This window comes from Nilaparvata lugens, chromosome 12 (genome assembly GCF_014356525.2).
Source record: "Nilaparvata lugens isolate BPH chromosome 12, ASM1435652v1, whole genome shotgun sequence".
Lineage (NCBI taxonomy): Eukaryota > Metazoa > Arthropoda > Insecta > Hemiptera > Delphacidae > Nilaparvata > Nilaparvata lugens.
Window position 1 is genome coordinate 26,319,785 of NC_052515.1, and position 20,108 is coordinate 26,339,892.

At 33.0% G+C, this 20,108-nt stretch overlaps 1 protein-coding gene across 1 annotated transcript in view; it reads right to left on the reverse strand.

Moving 5' to 3' along the window:
* LOC111045057 (fat-like cadherin-related tumor suppressor homolog) overlaps positions 1–20,108 on the reverse strand; it is a 763,395-nt gene that overhangs the window by 618,825 nt on the left and 124,462 nt on the right.

The window sequence follows — 20,108 nt, forward strand, 5'->3', positions numbered from 1 at the left end:
TATGTCTTTCAATGGGTGGGGGCCCAAGGGTAGTTCCACCTCGCCAATTAATGAATAACATTCAATAGTATGTATAGAGTGTAATACCTTGTTCAATAGAATTTGATCAATACTCTGCTAATAGACTATCATAACCTAACCTACTACTTATATATTTTTATGGGAATGAGGAGATATATTTAGTTAGTAAATAAATACTCCATGGTATGTGAAGACAGTAATAGTTTGATCAAATAATTGTTCTATATTGGACTATAACAAACTAAACTAACCTAACACTTATCAACATTATAACAATCTAGACGAACAGCTAGGAATATACTGAATTAGGATAAAGTATTTGATGCTCTCATTCATGAAGTGGTCCACTACCATTCAAACTTGTTCGACTTTGCAAACTCACCGTAATCACAACTAATCGATATTCATTACAGTCTATCCCATCTGCTATCTATTGAGGTCGGGAAATTCACCGATACCAGTTTTCCGCAAATTTCCCGAGCGAAAGGTTATCGGAAAACTGTTTCGACCGCTATTAAACTATTAAATCTACAATCGCGCCATTCCCATTATTAAAATTCTTTTTCTCTAACGCCCGCTTTTCCCGGTCACGCGAGGGCTTTTCCGAAGGATTTCCCGAAGAACCCCTTATCTCTGCCCATTCACCTGTAACTTTTCCCTTCGGCAAGTTTTAATTCCTCTTTGAACAGGAAGTTGGAGGAAAGTTTTCAGTTTAGTCCAAGTGCGCAGTCATACTTCTGCTCCTACTTAGGCTTTCTTTTGATTCTAATACCCGGGGAGAAGGTTGAAGAGATTCTTCACTTAAATTTCATGAACTTTGAGCTGAAAGGCAGGATAATGATACGTCCTACCATTTGTGACAAGATTGTTCCTCTTCATACCAAACTTATTCATTATAACAATTATTTTACACACTTTTCTGATGTATTTTACACGACTTGCAGTCAATTATCATAATTGATGGTGGAGAATGGTTTCACAATAATTAATTAATTATTATAAGTGACTGCACATCTTGTAAAATACATCAAAAAGTGTGTTAATACATCGCATCACGGAAAGGATTGAGATACCATCATCTTCAATTACTTTTACTTAGAGATGGAAATTACTGAGAAAGTGCATTTATTCAAATGCTAATGAATTTATTATTATTAGTAGATCACCCCGAAGACTTCTGCTACTACAAAAATTGACAACAGGGTAAACAGCTAGAAGTCTTTGGGATGATTTGAAGCATTTAATTTGGATTTTCGTTGATAATAATTATTATAATTATTTTTACTTATATGAAAAGTACAACAGTCTGATGATTTAAGTAACCCTATTCAAATATATACTGTACTGAAGTTTATTTTCAAATTTCCGTAGATCATTCTTCGAGAAGTAACAGTAAACGTTTCCTGATATTCTGATTTCAGATCAAGAACAAGTAAAACTCTCTACTAACTTCCAAGTTTCAATAACAATTGAGAAAGTTACTTCTGTCGATTGCATCCATCGTATCAAACAATTTCATTTCACTAAACAAAATGCATTGTATAATATAGCTTGGTATCGTGCTACCACGTTATTACCAATATCAATACAATTGATATTTTTTTAGTCTCAATTCATAGACTGAGTGCCGATTGCAGAAAAGCCAGTTAAGGCTGTGCAAAGGCTAAAATTAAACTTTCTACTGGTGATAATTTTCAAAGTTTTTCAATTTGTATACATACTATCAAGCAATCAAAATTGAAAAGTTTTCTCAAGAAAACATTTTTTTTCGATCATTACTTTTTGAGATATGAGCGCCTAAAGTTTAAATTTTTGGGCCAGAACATTTCAATTTCGATGGAAGATAAAACCATGAGATTTCAAGGATAGATTCTTCATGGTATTGTTGATCTATTGAAACAAAAATTTTCTGAAAATATCAATTCTTGAGAAAGTTATTCAATTTACCAAAACTGACTGGAAATAACTCAACATAATAGCTATTTATGTATTAAGAGCATATTGCGCGACTTTATCGCTCGCGCAAAACAGTTATCACGCTCCGCTTCACGTCGCATGATAATTTTGCAAGAGCGATAAAGAAGCATTAAGCGTGAATTACATACAAAATTTTTTCTACAACTGCCCAAACCTGTTGAATTACTTATATCGGCGGAGTTACAATTACCGACTTTTTAGGTTAAGATCTGACTTTTTGGCGAGCTGCTTACAATTAGCTGATTAGGGAGCGTAAAGAAACTCTTCTGCGCATGCACGAATGATTTGGGAGCGTAAAGTAAATCTACTGCGCATGCGCGGATGGTTAGCTAGCGAAAAAGTAGATTCTCCTCAGAAATAAGCTGTTTTACTCGGAGAATTGAGTGTGTAAATTCTTTCTTTACGCGCAGTTGTAGAAAAAGTTATTTTTGGTCATTTTTAGTAAATTGAATAACTTTCTCAGAAAATAACATTTTCAGAATTTTTTTTATTAGATCAACAATACCATGAAGAATTTATCCTTAAAATCTCATGGTTTTATCTTCCACCGAACTTGAAATGTTCTAGCATAGAAATTCAAACTTTAGGCGATCATATCTCAAAAAGTAATGATCGAAAAAAAATGTTTTCCTGAGAAAACTTTTTAATTCTGATAGCTTGATAGTATCAAATCGAAAAAACTTTGAAAAATATCACCAGTAGAAAGTTTATTTCTAGCCTTTGCACAGCCTTAAAGTTTAATCATGATTAATTCCAGGAGAACCAATATGAGAAGCCGTCTTATGAAAAAGGCCTTCTCTGATTGGGTTTCGTGGAATTAATCACGGTTAATATTTAACCAGCTTTTGTGCAACCGGCACTGAGGGTGATGTACACATAAGCTTTAAACTTGTGCTTGGGTAATGGTGAGTATCACGGTATATAGAAGAAGATTTCATCTAAATACCTTTGAGATATGATGAGAGGACCATCTCTTCAACACTCACTCTAGTTTCAAATCATGAGAAGCTATTTACAAAATTCTGAATGAAAAAGTTTCTAAATTTAGAGAAAAGAAATTGAAGAAGAGAAAAGAAGAGATCTGATAAAGAGAAAAATGAAACTACATTGAGCTTCGAACTGTCTAACTGTCAGGATTCCTTATACATAACATGAATGCCTCCTATTCACCTAATGATGCCAGTTTCAAGTGAATCTCACATCAGGAACAGTTCTCAAATTTAGAGAACAATGATTCTATTCAGTTATCAATCAATATGCCCAATAACACAGGATCACCTAGCCACAGCATCATCAGAATACAATCAATCATTCAACAATTCATCATTCATCCGACAATATTCATCATTCACCCGTCGTCTCACTCCTTCTATTCACCGTCTCCCTTTTTCCTACGACGAATTCCTAGCCGTCTTCTCCAGCCTTGTACGAATTTCCATTTATATTGTGTAAATTATGCATGCCTGATGGGTTTCTGGAATTGACGGTGCTGTCATACAGCGGTTTAACACCGGCCCCGTCTCGAAACCGCGCTCCCATACCAGCAAGGTCGGAATTTCCATATCAGCACACCATATCGACCGCAAAAATATTAGGGAGAGAAATTTAATAACAAGATTCTGAGGAAATTTGGGGTTGAATTTATGTTTGCCGATTTATTTCTCGTGGAACTTGAATTTGAATTTTCAAGTACTATTATAGAGAAACTATAATATTATGAAATAATTTATATGGCACCATGAAAGGACAGACTTTCCTGTAAGAATGGCTTTACTGTGAAAGATATAGGAACAATGTATGAAGTAGCAGTTTATCAATTCTTTGCTCTTTATATTATTCTGAAGTTAATACTGATCAACAAATTACAACAGTCTCCTTATAATATAGTCTGCAATGAAAGACGATGAATTTATTATCTAAATTTCAGAATATGTTAAAATTCTTTTACTGCATCATCCCTACTCATCCAGTATAAGGCCTTCGTAAAATGAAATAACTCAAATTAATTATACATATAGAAAATACTGAGAATTTACAGAGAAATAACATAAAGAAATTTGAATTTCCATTAAATAATAACCATTTTCAAATTTATTACAATTTTTTATGTTTGATACAAACATCCAATTATTAACTGCATGTCGTTGTTTGAAACATCAAGATAGTGTATTAATACATCGCTGGTCGGAATTGATCATAAAATCAAATTTATTTTCAATTTCAAATCTTATGAAAATTCCGTAGCTTTAAGCTGAGTTTACACCAAAGCTATTAACAAAATGTTAATAACTCAATCTTTATAGATTCTATTAGATTGAACGGAAAGTGACAAACACATATGTTCATCATGTGTATGATAAGGTTATGTTCAATCTAATAGAATCTTTAAGGATTAAGTTATTAACATTTTGTTATTAACTCTGGTGTAGACGCAGCTTACGAATCACATTCAAAATCTGTCAATAATTGTGACTATGATTTCTGAGGAATTGTTTTGAAATAATCTTCATATTTCAAACTAACCTTGACATAATTTTCTCAGCATTTTCCAAATTTAAAATGCCATATAAAATAATAAACCTATTTGAATTAGAGAATTTATTTTATACAATGTCGTATAAAGTAATAATCCTATTTGAATGGGTTTATCAGTCATCATCTAAAACAATTTTCTTAAGTTTAGTTTACTCTAAGTTTTGATCTCTACCTATTATAATTTTGCAAATTTAGGACATCATTTTCGCACGTATAATAATTTTTTTATTTCAGTCTATGAGAAGATAATGGAAGGTAGATTACGCTGGTATGGACATGTAAAAAGACGTCCAGCCAATCATATGACAAGGAAAGTTCTTGATATGGAGACACAGCCGGGGGGCAGAGGCAGACCCCGTCTCACATGGCTGGGTTTAGTTCATAAAAATATGAAGCAGTTGGACCTGACAAATCAGACAGCCCAGGATCGTTCCAACTGGAGATTTGGATCAAGGAGAGCCGACCCCAAATAATGGGATAAAGGCAAGGAGGAAGAAGAGATAGTTTTGAATTTCAGTATTCAAATGTAAACATCTCCACATATCATAGAATTTTGAATTCTTTATTCCTCTTTGACAAGTAGTAAGACACCTTGCAGAAGATACATAATTTTCATTGATTTATCAATAAACCATGACATCAATTTGTCAAAATAACGGATGTCATCCGTCCACTCATTCATAAATTGGATAATTCATTCATGCAACCAACTCAATGCCTGGAAATCCCGTAGCAATCCACAAGTGTAACTCTTCAATAAAGTTGCCCACACATAGCATTGACTGCCCACGACCTATAGCATGACCACCGTTACTACATCATATACTTTTCACTCACTAACAGATATACACATCATATACTTTTCACTCAAACAAATATACACATCATAAACGTTTTAGTCACAACATATATACACATCATATACTTTTCATTCATAAACAGATATATACACAGCTATACAACACAGTTATATAGAGGCACCATCCCAATCGAAGTTTAGTGCGCTAAACGATTTCATTCATAAAACCAACCGCCACTTTCACAAGTCAACAGCATCCAGTCTCTGAACATGTTATGAACGTGTATCCAAGATGGCGGACATTAATGGAGAGAGAGAATGAGAGAGAGAGTCATTCGGATATTGAGGATTGGATATACGGAAAGAGAGAGTGATCGAGGCAGTGAGAATTGAATTGTATGACTGATTTTTGTATGATAGAGAGTAAGATAGTCAATGTAACAGACCGGAGAGATTGAGAGAGAGAGAGAGAGAAAGAGAGAGAGAGAAAGAGTGAGAGGGGGAGAGAAAGAGAGACTCATACAGATATTGAGGATTGATATAAGAAGAGAGAGTGACAGAGACATAGACTTGAATTGAATGGCTGACTTAAAAGTGAAAATATGTAAGAAAGTGATTGTCACAGACTGATTGAGTACTTTGATTGATTGAGTACTTTATTTATGTAGATTACAATATATACTGGCTTATACACTTATATACAATAGCTTACAATACAGCAAAGTTACTGACAGAGATTGATTGATTGATTGAGTACTTTATTTATGTAGATTACAATATATACTGGCTTATACACTTATATACAATAGCTCACAATACAGCAAAATTATAGATGAATTTACATAATATAGACTAAGAAAATAATTATTGAACTGTATATGATATGAAAAAGTAATTTATAATAACTATAGATAATTATAGTGTTATGCATCTACATGAATTGGCGGAGCTTTGGACATATCAATGTCCATTCTTCGGAAAGAATATTAAAAATATCCTCCCCACTAACTCTCTACCAAGAGAGAGAGAGAGAGAGAGAGAGAGAGAGAGAGAGAGAGAGAGAGAGAGAGAGAGAGAGAGAGAGAGAGAGAGAGAGACTCATACAGATATTGAGGATTGATATAAGAAGAGAGAGTGACAGAGACATAGACTTGAATTGAATGGCTGACTTAAGAGTGAAAATATGTGAGATAGTGATTGTCACAGACTGACAGAGAGAGAGAGAGTGAGAGAGAGATTCAGATTCAGATTCCTTCTTTCATATATTCAACAAAAAATATTTTCAACTCTTCAAAAGCTATTTTCAAGTCTGAATAGAACAACTTAAAAATGGGTCTTGACGAGTTGAAACTAGTTATGATTTGATAAATTTGAAAAGTACCCTACTAAGGTCCGTTTGCACAGTCGAAGCTTAAACGCGATTTAATCAGCTGGTTGCTTAAACTCAAAATGAAACACATTATAACAAACTAGACTTGATACGGATCTAATCCAGTTTAGAATGAAATTTAGTTTGAACTGTCACTGTGCAAACGGCCCTTAAAAGAGTACTTGATAAAATTCATTGTATTTCACTAAATTTCCTTTCCTGAATCCTACCCAAATATCGTTCTCTACTGATCTTATTATACTAGCGTTGTGAATATTCAATGAAGTACGATATTATCTTTACTTTTCCTTTTTATTGTACTGCTAAGCTATTAGATATGTCTTTAAGGCTCGACTTGGAATTCGTCTGTGAGAATTCCTATCTATATTTGTATCGAAAAAATAATAATTTCAGTTGTCCTATGCAGAGAGAATCGAATTGAATAACTAATCAGAGATATGGCGTGAGAGACAGTAACTGATCAAAAGAGATTCACTGAGGAGAGAGATAAACTGAATATGGAAAACTAAAGTATCAGAAACCATGAACTGTGTGAGAGACTAGGTTGGAAAACGAGAGTGAGTGAATGAGGGTGAGAGATAGATTGATTGATTGAGTACTTTATTTATGTAGATTACAATATATACTGGCTTTTACACTTATATACAATAGCTTACAATACAGCAAAATTATAGATGAATTTACATAATATGGACTAAGAAAATAATTATTGAACTGTACAATGATATGAGAAAAATCAATTTGGAATAACTATACAAGATAATATTGTAATGCATCTACATAAATTGGCAGAGCTTTGGACATAATTATGAATGTCCATTCTTCGGAAAGAGGTACACTGAGTATGAGGAACTAAGTTAGAGAATGTGCAAGAGATAAAGAGAGAGATAGAGAAGGAAAAAGAGATAATAATACTGAGAGGGATGGAGAGTCAGAGAAAGAGAGAAAGAGTGATGAGAGAAAAGTAATAACGTGCCAGACACGAATGTGCAGATGAATGAAAGTGTAAAGTACTGTAGTAATAATAGAATGGATTGCAGAGGTGTAGCAGCAAGGAGTAGAGTGGGAAGGCCATAGAGGAGAGTGGAGTCAATCAGGGTTCTCCAACTACCTGTTCACCTACGCTATTTCTCGTTTATTTCCATTTTTTTCAAACAGATGTCGAACTGCAAAAGCAGTCTGTCTGAGTCCTGAATCGTTTCTGCAATTGTGATTTTCTCTAGTCAACAATTTTTTCAAAATGTTCGAACAATTAGGGAGTTTTCCCCATGGGTGTTAATTTGAGAAACGGTGCAACACTTTTGCTTTTTTCGAACAATTATTAAGCGTTTTTTCAACGGGTGTTGATTTAAGAAACGGTAAACAATATACATCGATGTTGATATGAGAATATACATAGAATACTGTAAAGAATTGGCGAAATCGTTATTGAAATTGAAATCCTCACTAGACTACACTTTTCATCATGTTTTTCAAAAATACCTGAGAATTTTATATTTTTGTTGATTTTGAGATGGAGTGAGTGACCTTTAGAAACACTTCTGCATGTTTTTCGACCAATTATTAAGAGTTTTTCCAACAGATGTTAATTTAAGAAACGGTATGCAATATACATATATGTTGATTTGAGAATATATTCTGTGAAGAATATTGGTGAAATCGCGATCCTCGCTAGGCTACAATTTTCATCATGTTTTTCAAAAATACCTGAGAATTTTATATTTTTGTTGATTTGGAGATGGAGGGAGTGACTAGTAGAGAGAGACCTTGATTGGTGGAGTCTTTTCTGACGATTCAAGATTGGCAATTGGATATAACCTAGACCTTTTTTAGACTAGAAAGAGTTTTTCTATATTTCATTGATTTGAAAAATCAACTCTTGAAGTCAGAGTAGTTGGACGCTACAGATTATAATTGGAATCGTATCTCTATCAATTAACTGATCAATCAATATTACCCCTGATATTTTCACCTATACTGAAGTGAAACTTAGAGTCTAAGGCCCGGTAGCATAAAAGCCGGTTTAATTTTAACCGTGATTAATTTCACGATAATCAATCAGAGAAGGCGTTTTTGAAAAGACAGCTTCTCTGATTGGTTCTCGTGGAATTAAAATTTAACAGGCTTTTCTACAACCGGCACTAAGAGGAAAAAAGGGAGGGAATTTGTTAAAAAGAGAAAATAATACTGATTTCAAGTTACTGTGATCTCTACTGCCGTATTTTCTTACAGCCTACAGTTAAATGAACTATACCTCGATTATTTCAGAAAGTGGTAAGGTGCGTACAGATTTACGCGCCGCGAACATGAGCAATTCATTTTTGATCAGCTGATGCCAAGCTTTCTATATCTATATCTTACCGTTTCTGTAAAAATACAGATATAATCAGCTAATAAAAAGTGAATTGCTCATGTTCGCGGCGCGTATATCTGTACGCACCTAAGTTCTACTTCATTTCTTGAATCAATTTCATCGAATTCCGCTCACGAATACAAATAGTATAAAATATGAAGCAAAATATCAAAATAAAAAAGACAGAGAACCCACGATAGAACAAATGAAATAGTATATTTCGCACCTAGAGCAGAAAGTGAGATTTTTCCGGCTCGAAATCGGTTTTCAAGTCCGAGGCCGTAGGCCGAGGACTAGAAAAGATTGAGAGACGGAAAAACATTTTTGCCCGTGGTGCGAACGCTATTTTTCGCCACACACAAAAATAAACAATATATATAAAATAATAATAATTGTTTACTAAGCACTTCCGAAAGCATAAGTGGAAGGTCATAGCTCTAGCAAATCTGAGGTAATCTGAATATCAGGAAATTGTCCAAGTATTTTTATTTTTCATTCTGTTTTGTCTAAATAACCTAAAAGGTTATGTTCAATTATGTGGGAGGTTGAGTTTATACTTTTCTATTCTTTCAAATGACAATAAGATGATATTATTATAAATGCTTCAATTATTGAATAATGAACACAAATAATGAAAAGTTTTTTGATCACCTTTCTTAGTTCCATGTTAGCGGCTGGAAAGGGTACTCTTTCCGGCCTAGGCCGGAAAGAAACCTGTTCTGACGTCAGACGAGAGTCGTCTGCAAACAATGTCTTCCAGTTCTACGTAGGGACTGGAAAACAGCTGCTTTCTGTGCAGTGTGGCGAAAATAAAATTTCAGTTCAAAATTATTTGTAGCTATAAGTGAGAAGCAAAGAGGTGAGTAGGCTTCTCTAGTGTGAGGGATTTATCATAATCATATCACCATAGGCCTACTTGGAGTTAGTGGATAAGTTCAAATGACTAATAGGATCATTCATTCTTCTATTCATTCTTCATTCAGGCTTCTCTAGTGTGAGGGATTTATCATAATCATATCACCATAGGCCTACTTGGAGTTAGTGGATAAGTTCAAATGACTAATAGGATCATTCATTCTTATCATATCATTAATTGATGAATCAGCCTGTTGTTCCTTTCCCAATCATTCATAATTGAGAGTGATATTGTATTTATCAATGTATAAATAAATGTATAAATCTCTCTACTAAAGAAACAACCCTTGTAAAAAGGACTCGATTATGATTGAATATAATCATGAGGATTACATAATTGAAGTTTTGGGAAGATAATCAACTCATCAGCTACGATTGGATTAAATTCTTTAAAGAATCTCTCTATTAAAAAACCCCACCTCATAAACATTGATATCACTAGTAAGATACTGTATTTCTATAATCATAATTGAATGATAAAATTTAAAAATGATTTATTGAAATATTCAGCTAACCTGAGATCATTAATTCAATAATCTCTCTACTAAATGAATAACCTTGTATAAAATAAACCATAGCAAGATAAAGTAAACACATGAATGGAATCGTCATTAAGTATTCCATGATTAGATTATTTATTAATCATCTCTCTACTAAGAAACAACCCTTGTAAAAAGGACTCGATTATGATTGAATATAATCATGAGGATTACATAATTGAAGTTTTGGGAAGATAATCAACTCATCAGCTACGATTGGATTAAATTCTTTAAAGAATCTCTCTATTAAAAAACCCCACCCTCATAAACATTGATATCACTAGTAAGATACTGTATTTCTATAATCATAATTGAATGATAAAATTTAAAAAATGATTTATTGAAATATTCAGCTAACCTGAGATCATTAATTCAATAATCTCTCTACTAAATGAATAACCCTTGTATAAAATAAACCATAGCAAGATAAAGTAAACACATGAATGGAATCGTCATTAAGTATTCCATGATTAGATTTATTTATTAAATCATCTCTCTACTAAATGAATAACCCTTGTATATAAAATAAACCATAGCAAGTTAAAATTATCACATGAATGGAACCGTCATAGGGTATTCCATGATTAGATTATTTATTCAATAATCTCTTTACTAAATGAATAACCCTTGTATAAAATGAACAATGGCAGGATAAAGTAAACACATAAATGGAACCGTCATAAGGTATTCTACACGATTAGATTATTTCAATCGTTTATAATATCTCTACAAAATAAATAACCCATGTAAATAAAATAAAACACAGCAAGATAAAGTAAACAAATGAATGGTAACGTAATTATTCTATGATAAGATTTTGGTGTATTGGAAGTATAAATCCATTCATCTAAAATGTTAATATCTATTAAAAATTAAGACACTTTTGGAAGTCTCTCTACTAAATAAATGACCCTCGTGAACATAATATTGAGCATGATACCATAGAATTTTATCATTCATCACTATGATTGCATGTCAAAATTTTCAGAACGATCTACCGAACAATACAGATAAAAATATAATCCTTCATTCAAGAGTCTCTCTTTTAAAAATACAACCCTTGTATCAATGGGAGCAAGGATATTGAAATAAAAATCTAACTGATATCCTGATAACTGGATGCTAAACCTTTTGGGTTCAACCATTCAGTTCAAATAAAACATTTAAAAATTTGATAATTTTTTGAAGTCTTCCTACTTAAAAAAATGACCCTCGTATGTATGAATATAAACTGAATGTGTTAAATTAAGAACAAGAATAACTGAAATTACATAATATAAATTTAATGCCGATCCAACAATTCATTGAGCTGAAATTAAAGCGTATTTTTCAAAATCTTTCTATATAAAAAAAAACAGTCTTTGGCCCGGTTGCACAAAAGCCGGTTAAATTTTAACCGTGATTAATTTCACGAGAATCAATCGGAGAACCTTTTTTTTCAGTAAAGCCTTCTTTGATTTGTTCTCTTGGAATTAATCATGATTAAAATTAAACCGGCTTTTGTGCAACCGGCACTTTGTAATAATTATATTTATTAGTAAAAAAATTAGTATATGTGCGAGTGACTGTAAACCGTAATACCAAAGCCGAATTTAAAAATACTCTATTGTCATATATTATATTATTATCATCATAAAATCATTCTAAATTACAGCAGAATTGAGCAGATATAGTGAAACGCCGGATAATAACTCTTTACTCCTTTAGTAACCAATAGCGTTACGTAATTTATGAATATATATTATTATGAAGGTAATTAAGTACTGAACATGGAATAATAGAACGGGTTACTTGCATATCAATCACCGTTTAAACAATAAAGAAAACGTGAATGTACTTTAGAAATGGAAATCTCTTAACGAGATAGAGTAAAATCATAACCGCTTTTAGGCGTTACGTAATTTATTTATCAGTAATTAATGTTTTTGTCATAAATTTAATGAATAATTTACTCAAATCAATAAATTACCGTTTAAAATAGTAACAAGACAGCAGTGGCGGATCTAGAATTTTATTTTGGGGGGGGGCTGTTGTTCCAAGGAGGGGGGGGGGACCAGCGCCGACGCCTCTAGGGGAAACCGCTAAGTCACTGTATGTGCGTCCTCTATAGTGCGCGTTTGTTTCAATGAAACCAGATAAACGGAGCGGGCAGGCAATGTAAATGTAACTAAGATATTATACAAAGTATTAAAACGTTAACGGATATCATACAATTGAAGAGGTAGTAGTGGAATTAGGTCATTCTTGCCAATGAATATACTTTACCAGCTTCAAACTAATTATATTTGTATAAAATTTACATTCTTACAAAAAAAAAAATTTAGGCGTTTTGGGGGGGGCTTGAGCCCGAAAGCCCCCCCCGTAGATCCGCCACTGCAAGACAGGCAATAAATAACTCAAAGACGTTCATCCTTAGTAACATCAACTTCATAAGAGTACATCACCTTTAATAGCGGCCAATGAACCAACAGTCTCCAAGGTCAGCTTTAAGTTTCTGCAGCTACCTGAATTTGTAAGGTTTGAGGTTATGTTGACCCAATTCTCAAATAAGTGCAACTTTTAACCAAAAAACCCATCGCGAACTCCAACTACTTATCATTATGTGTATCTTATCATTTTGTGAACATAGATAACGGTCGAAGATACAAAATAATAAAATTATCACTTAAAATTGCCTACCGCGGTTCCGAAATTCGTACGAAAATCGTCAAATTTTGACAACAAATTTTTCGTTATAAAATCACGTTTCACACGTATCTAACCACTGATTACGTTCAATTGTTAATTATAGAATGATAATAAACTATTTTTATGACACGATACATATTTCAAGAGCGAATACAACCATAATTACTAACTACATACGCGGGTTCACCATAAGCTCGCGAGGTCGACCGAATAACTGACTAACTGATTCGTTCATCCCTTCGAAGACAGGTGGCAGAGTGGTCGCGGGGAGGGGTGAAGAGAACTGAAAGAATGGGTTACTATAATTTTTATAGTTCATTTTTGAACGTTCCTCAAAAGACTTGTTCATACATGATGGAACTGATGAGGAACAGATTAACATTGTTATTTTTCCCACAGAAACTTCCGTTCATTGAATTAGAATACTTTTATCATTAATACTATAATAATAAATGTATGTATAGAATCACTGATCTAATGCAAAATTATCTTGTCAAGAAATATTGGTTCTTCGTATTTTCTAGTAGAGCGGTATGGCCTGGCAATTATCTTAAACCTGTTGCATTGTTCGTGATAATAATTATTTAGTGGATTGAGAAAACAATTCAATAGTTGGAAGAAACAGGCTATTGCCCAAAACTTTTTTTATTTCTTAATTTTTTCTCAAAGTGTCCAAGTATTTTGTAGCTTATGTACATGTTGATTTCTTCACCAAATCCTATACTATTAAACGAGCAACTTCTGTTTTTATGTTTAGATGTTTGGATATTTAGATGTTTGTATTTCACCGGATCTCGAAAACAGCTCTAACGATTCTCAGGAAATTCAGAACATAGTAGGTTTATAATATAAAGATTCGATTGAACTAGGTCTCATTCCTTGGAAAACTAGCTGAAGGACATTAAAAGGATAATCAATAGTTATCCTTGGAAAAACAGCTGATAATAATTATTTCGTCATCTGTTGGTGAAGAAGGTGAGTGAGCGAGTTCTGTGTCAAAATTATGACTCATCTGTTGAACTTTTGTAATCATTCAATCAGGTACTTAGTGCCGGCTGCAAAAAAGCCGGGTTATTTTCAATCCTGATTAATTCCAGTAGATTCATGTTTTAAAAATGGTCTTCTCTGATTTAGTTCACGTGAAGTTAATCAGGATTAAAATCTAACCGGATTTGTGCAACTGGGCCTTTGTGAGGGAAATTTTTGCCTTCACTTTGGGAATTAATCTCAATTTATTGTGATTGGATAGAACATTTCTGTATGAATGTTATTATAATTTCTTCTTCTGTAATACATTTTTTATGCTTTTGTACTCCAGAGCGAAGCTCGGTTCCCGATATTCATTATTATGAAGAAAGGTAGATCAAGTTATGAATGTATCTGCTTAAAAGAGTGACCCAGAATGAAGGATCTTTTCAAAACATCGTAAGATGAAAGTGAGAAGGAAAAAATAATTTTATACAAAGCAATGGAAATTTAAAAACTTTGAACTTTAAACTTTAAAACATTTAAAGAACATTAATTACGACATTAAAATTTATTTTATGAATATTAAATTCAAAATGTTTAGCTTGTATATATTTTTGGACCAAAATTGAACTTGAACGTTTTACAGTAGAAACATAACCTATTTTTCAGACATTTTATTAATTTATCAAAATTTGGGAATGGAATAGATTTGGGCCAAGCCTGTTGTTCCTTCCTAATCATATTTATGTGATTTGTGATTCTATCCACAAATAAATAAATAAATAAATAAATAAATAAATTAAGTAAGTCATCTTTTGAGAATTACACCCTTTGGATGGAAGAATAAATAAATACAATTGACAATGAATACGGTCTAATCCGTCTTTATGTTTTTGTATTATTATTGTTAAAGTATTTGATTGACGATGTTTATGGCTTTTTGTAAAGTCTTTGTAGTAAATGAAATTCTTGATTATTGAATCTTTCTTACGATAACTCCTCCTCTTCACGGGATTTCTGATGAAACATTTCAACAAGAAAAATCACAATTGATATAATCTGTAAGGAAAGCAATTTTCCTCCATAACTCGACTACTACTGAGTAGTGTAGTCATAAATATGGCGTATGTTCCCCAGCTTACAATCCCAAGTACGTTGTAAAGTTGAACAAAGATTATCCGCTCTGACTTTATGACCCAATATGACTCACGCTATGTTGCTCAATGGAATTACACGTTCTATTCCGCCAAGCATCATATAAGTCATAAGTCATGGATCATAAGTCAGAGCTCAAATGGAAATCATAAAATACTTTTCCTGATACTTTCTCGATTTTGATTTCTTCGGCAATAAACATTTTCAATGAGACATATCTCGGTATTATTGCTTCTAATGTAATATGGGCTGTAACGTTGATCATAAATTTGGTTAGCTAATTTATTCATTTAATTAATTATACAATTTATGGTGGAGGTAGTGAATTATTGAAATTAGTGAAACTTCTACCCTTTTAAAATTAATTGGGAATAAACAATAACAATGCGATAATTGAATGTACAAATACTTATATAACACTAATGAATACTGTATTATGAAATACGGTAATAAATTATGAATATTACTAACTGTAGGAATATAATACTGCAGTAAACCCAGAATACATTCAGTAATATCAAAAAATTATGATCAGTAATATTATTTACTATCAGTGAGATTAATCTATAATCTGTAATGATTACACATATCACCTAAATAAGTTATATGCCTAATTATTATTAAATAATTAATATGGATAGTAGCGCTCATCAAATTTTCATCTAGCTGTTTACCCTGATGTCAATATTTGCAGTAGCAGAAGTCTTCGGGGTGAATTACAGCTTTTAATTTGGATTTTCGTTTGATAATTTTTAATTCATTAGCATTTGAAAAATTGCAATATCTCAGTAATTTCCATCTGTAAAGTTATATAGCTTTTTTTAAACTGGAGAGCATATCTATGGAGAAGTCTCTAAAGACTAGAAACGTCTCTAGGTGACAATGATGTAACACCAATGTTATTATTAAAAATAAGAGAAGGAGTGGATTTTGAGTCAAGAGTGAACCATCTCAATAAATGGTATGATGTGTGTAAGAATGGATAGATTAGATTAAAAATGAGTAACTGTAGATCAAATAATTTGTCCGAATCTCTTCGTATACGATTCCTGCTTGCAAGGTTTTCTTTATCAAGAGCCGTTTGTTAGAGCGGTTTTATAGATGCAATAAATGATTCCGTGCATGCAATAAATGATAAATTATTTAAAAAATCAATCCAGAGAAAGAAGAGAACAATTTCAAGCTTCAAGCATCCACTTCAAATAGTAGATTTATTTATTTATCATTTACAATCAACTTAAGGACAAAGAAACAGACTACAGTCAAACATTTCTTTTCATCCCAATTTCATAAAATAAATTGTCCAAATAAAGGTTATGTGCGACTTTAGATACAAATATTGTAAAAAGTATAACGATTAAATCAAATATAAAGATTCAACCATGTAATTTAATCAATAATTAAGGATCTATCAAGTATTATCCAAACATTATTAGCTGAAGTTTCATCTAAAATTGAATCAAAACTGTTCCAAAGTGATTTCCAATTACAGTAATCTTTTGAAGCATCAATTGAATGAGATTTAATATAGTAGTGATAGCATCAAATCTACCATGCAATCAAATCTAGTACATACACTGGGCAAATCAATATCCTGCACTGATACCAACCCTCAAATAGGCCAGAAATTGCTATCAACTGTATTTGCAGACATTATCTGCAACGATATTAGTAGGAAATATCACATGCGTACACTTGCAACTCTGCCCACACTTGCAACTTCCAGAGGCATGACATATGTTGCACGAGAGAGGCAACATGTTGCATGCGGCGAGTGCTTGCAACAGATTGCTTGGTTGAGATACAACGTTGGAAGGCATGCCTCAATATATTATGATAAAGATATGCCTCAATGCAAAGAACTGCATCCATACTAATAAAAAATGTCTCAATATAAAGATACCTTGATATGAATAATTGAAAGCCTCAATATAAACCAAAGATGAGGCATATAGGAATGCACAATCCCAGAACGGCACTGGACAGGAGTTGCAAGAAAGTTGCAACAGAAGTTGCAAGTTGAAAGCTTGTGGACCTCATTGCAGCAGCAGCAACAACTGTTATCCTATATGGTGCGCAATTATGAGCCAGCAAATAATCCAACATCAAATATTGGTTCAGATGTACAAGCTCGGCAAAATCTGAAACTGCTTTCACAAAGCTTCAGGGAAACAGTTGGGAAAACTATGAAACCTCTCTCTCTCTCTCATTGTGTGTGAAATCATTATACTGTAGTTTGCTTCGGTTCGAGATAATGCACTGTTGCACTGTTGGATAATTGTTGTATTCAACTATCAACTATCTACAACTTGTATCCACATTCTATCAAAATCTACAACTGCTTAGATATAACAAGAAAGAAAGATATATACATAGAACTAAGGACATCTGCAGTTCTTATTATACAGTTATAATATTCCAGCAGTTGATCAACTGTGATTTCAACTGCAATTTTTAACTGCAGTTAATCAACTGCAGTTGATTAACTGAAATCATCACAATCTTCCACCAAGAAAGAGTTCAGAGGAACGATTAGAAAGGAAACTCGAGTTCCTCCTCCATAAAATACATAATCATACATTGATACGAATACAAATACATTGATCATACATGAGAAATGAATCACAGAAATAATGTGAACGACCAGAACAATTTCGGAAGTGGAAGCGGCCATATTTCTCTGCTTCTTGAGTTCAACAATAATTTTTCACGTGAAAATGCAGCTCGTTTGGCCAACCAATCATGTGAGTACATAGAAAAATGTTTCCAGGGCAAGGCAAACACAAATCTCATTAAATATTATTAGTTTTCCCCGCCAAATACATAACGTGGCCCTCTCGACATTTTATGTTCCCAGTTCTTTCATTTCCCTCCATAAAAATGCAAATATCTTGTAGTTGTAGCTTCCTCTGGTGATACTACATGTTCTACTGCTTTCCTCTCTCATCTTCTTACTCTCTCCAACGTCTTTCCCTCTTCAATATTTCTTTAACTTCTGAATTTTTCTCACTTGAATACTGCTTTCCTATACTTCTCCCATCCTCCTAATATCTCTCTCATCTTCTTACTCTCTCCAACTCTCCTTCTTCAATATTTCTTCAACTTCTAAATTTCTCTCACTCGAACCGCTATTTCATCCTTGTTCATCTCCTTATTTCCTTCGACTTCTATAACCTTGTTCCAATTAATACTAAATACTCCAATTTTTGATTTCCACGCATTTTCATCCTTGTTCATCTTCCTGTTCCCCCTACTTCTATCCTTCTCCAATATTCCTTCAACTTCTGATTTTCTCTCACTTCATCCTTGTTTACCTCCTTATCTCCTCCGACTTCTATCCTTGTTCAATATTCCTCCAACCACTGATTTCCTCTCACTTCATCTTTCTTCATCTCCTTATTTCCTTCGACTTCTTTCCTTGTTCCAAAATACTCCAAATTTTGATTTCCTCTTATTCTCATCCTTGTTCATCTTCCTGTTCTCCCTACTTCTATCCTTGTTCAAAAATCCTCCAACTTCTGATTCCCTCCCACTTCATCATTGTTTATCTCCTTATCTCCTCCGACTTCTATCCTTGTTCAATATTCCTTCAACCTCTGATTTCCTCTCACTTCATCCTTGTACATCTTCCTATTCCCTCTCACTCAAACTCTTTCAAACCTCCCTCATATATTTATTCCTCCTCATCTTCTCTTTATTCCCTCTCTTTCTACCCGCTCGAGATCCTAGGTTCCCTCTCAGTTCCTCTCTCCACCCGAATTATTTATCCCTTCTACTTTTTCATCTTTCCAAGATATTTCCGAATTTTGCTCCCAGTTCCTCAAGAATTCTCCTCGAGATTCTCCCTTTTCTTCTTTCTCCCTCGAGATTCCTTCCACCACAGAGAAATAGAAAAATGGAGTCTTCTTTATCTTTGTAGCGTGTTCTTTCCACTATCATTTCTTCTGGCACTTGATATGTTCTGACTTCTCTGAAACTTTTCTTTTTCGAATATTTTATATCGCTATGATCTCCTCTAACGTTATGATAAATTTATAAAATTCTCTTATACTTTATTCCTCTTTGGATGTGATAGTTGTGCATTTTCAACTCCACTCTTGAATAATTGATATGGACGATGGGATGAAACAAGAATTTGTCTGGAAAAGTATTTGGAGTCAAAATACTACTGTAAATCTAACTCATCTTTATTAATAACCAACAAAATCCTTGTCTTGTCTTGTAAGTGACGTAGTTCAATTGACTTTATAGTATTTCAGTGTAATTAATAATGACATCTAAGCTCGTAATTAAAGTTGTTTTAATAGGGACTTGGGAGCTTCTTATAAGTACTATATGTTCTGGGGAGTTCTCTGTGCTTAGAAATTGTGATCAATCTTTCGAATTGTAAAATAAAATAGAGCTCTGAGACTGAAATTCGTCATTACAGAGTTAAGCCTGATTAGATTAGATTTCTTTATTTATGTATGTTACAATATTTACTGGCTCATACACTAATGTAAAAACATTAGTCAAAACTAATGTTCTATATTAAATTTCGATAATGTTAGTTATTCAATGAATTTCACAAAGTATGAATAATCAATTAATGAGGATAAATATAGAATGCAATTAGAATAACAATAATATAATAATGTGATGTAACTTCATAAATCGGCGTATACAATGAATATGAATACAATCTTGCATTAATAATTGAAATTAGATAGATGAAACAAATGGGTGGGATTTAATTACAATTTCAGAAATTGATTGGGTGATATTAAC